This window comes from Primulina huaijiensis, chromosome 2 (assembly GCF_012295235.1).
Source record: "Primulina huaijiensis isolate GDHJ02 chromosome 2, ASM1229523v2, whole genome shotgun sequence".
NCBI lineage: Eukaryota > Viridiplantae > Streptophyta > Magnoliopsida > Lamiales > Gesneriaceae > Primulina > Primulina huaijiensis.
This window is the reverse complement of record NC_133307.1, coordinates 22768365-22770746: the sequence shown is the minus strand read 5'-3', so window position 1 is coordinate 22770746 and position 2382 is coordinate 22768365.

The window sequence follows — 2382 nt, the reverse complement described above, 5'->3', positions numbered from 1 at the left end:
TTTTTAAAAAAAACCCCGAAAGTCGTGACAACGATACGTTTGAATATGAAAATGGTTTGAGAGATAGTTTAAAAAATAAATTTGGCTTTTGAAACTCGAAGCATTTTTTAAAAAAGGAAAAACATCTTGTTTTAAATTTTTTTTTCCACTTTTTCCAACTCCAATCCATATGCCAGTCGTATCTTGTTGAAAACAAAACAAAATTTCATTTCATTGCGGAATGAAAGGGTTTATTTATGATATTAGATTCAGAGGTCATTCAACGCTTCAGCAACACTCCTTCATGTTATCATAATAAAGGATATTCAAAATAAATATTTATATAACTTATTACAAAATGATCAATTATATATTTTAGATTAAAACATAGGCTCAACCTGCCCACTGAGGAACCCTCTTTATTTTTTGAAAGACTAAATCCTGATCCCTGATATTTAGCAAAGGATAAGATTAACAATACAAAACTCATATTAAGCAAGAATTTACATGAAAATAACCTATATATGGTTAAATTAGTAGCACAAGATCCAAAAAGAGAGAAAGAGCTAGCTAGTTATGCATATATTTACCAAGTTTGCCTGAGCATGGACATCCACACACAGTAAGCACAAACAATCTTCTGCGACATGTACACATACACTGCAAAAGAAAGGCTCATCAAAGTTACATCTTTCCAATCACCCTTTTGTTTTGGGCTCATATTATCTCTCAATCCTTCTACAAATTTCTTGATACCAACAAAAGTCAGATCAATAATATTAACACCCTTTTCTTCTATCTTTTCCTTGTTTCTTTTCTGGGCATTCAAGGGATCACTGTTTTGGCCACAAGATATGACTGATTTTCTTCTGGGAATTAGATACGGCCAGAGGTTGTGCTTGAAGAGGCTTAAATGACCAACTGTAAGTGCTGCCATGGAATAGAAAAAGGGATCTGTTTATGATTGGAGGTTTAATTCAAGCTGAATGGATATGGTGGTGGAATAATGGGTGAAGAAGGGATGAAGATAGCTTTGAATCTTGAGAAGAAAAGTTAAAGGTGGCTGGCCTTTCCCTTTTGGACAAAATTATGTTTCTGTTTTTTTCCCCTTTTATACAAAACCATGATATTTATTGTTAGGACCAAAACATGTGCTAAAAGGCGTGTCTTGAGTTACGTGTCTTGATTCTTGAAGAGACCAGAGGATAAAGATATATATCTGTCTATAGGCCTTTTGTTTGAGCATGCATTCATAATACATTCGTTTATTACATAAATAATAATATATTTTTATTATCACGATGAAAACTTAAAGTATGTTTTAATAGGGTTTTTTTTATTGATTTGAATTATAAAATAATTATGTTTGGAATAATGTTTATTATTTTAATTTATTTGAATTTTGTGTGAATTTTTAAATTATTAATAAAAGTTTGTATGGGGTAATGTTTCGTTAGATCAATTAGATTTTGGTGGTTTAACAAAAAGAAAACCGAGTTTACTTAATTGTATCTAGGAGTCTACGAAATTGTATTACGAGACTAACTGAAATTGAGGATGACTGATTTGAGAATCCTACCAAATCATAAATCAATCAATCAGACTTCTCATACAAACATTCTTTTAAATCCTTCATGTTACTTCTTGATAAGGATCAGAACTTAGCTGAATTATCGGATAAAATTTTTTGTTTTTTAATAGTCTATGATTTCTTATAGAATAACATAATTTTGCGAGCACTACTCTCAGGGTATTATTGTCAGAAGAGACAGTGACATGGAAAACGACGTGACCAACGACTACTGTATTTGAAACGGACTAGAGTCTATAAATAGAGGGATACATCAGTCGGTCTATCTCTCTCACATATTTGAAAATTTTCAAATATTCTCAAGTGTTCAAGAGTCAAACTGATCAAGGTTCTCAACACATACTTGAGTGTTTTTATCATATCATTAAGGACCTTTCGTGCTTAGTATTTTATTTCTGAAATACTTGTGATCTGACGGTAAATGCACTAATCAGTTTTGTTGAATGAGTTACTAAGAGTTTCAGTTAGGCTGTGTGGTAAGTCCTACTAAAGTAGATAGTTGCAAAGTGTTCTGAGTGTCAAAGTCTTTTAGTGAAATCCTTCTGCAAGTAAAAATAGGTGACGTATGAGTAATTAAAATATCAGAACATCCAGAAACAAGCTTGTGTTATTTACATTTCAGCTTTCCTTTTCTTGCACAATATTTGATAGCCTAATTGTTCTTACTAAAGCCATTTTCGTGTTCAATCTTATCAGTAAAGTTTTTTTCGGGCAGTAATCAACTGCAAATTTATTGATATCTTATTGACAAAAATTATATTTCAATATTGTTAACCTAATCGAAATATTTTCAAAATTTTTGAGATTATTTA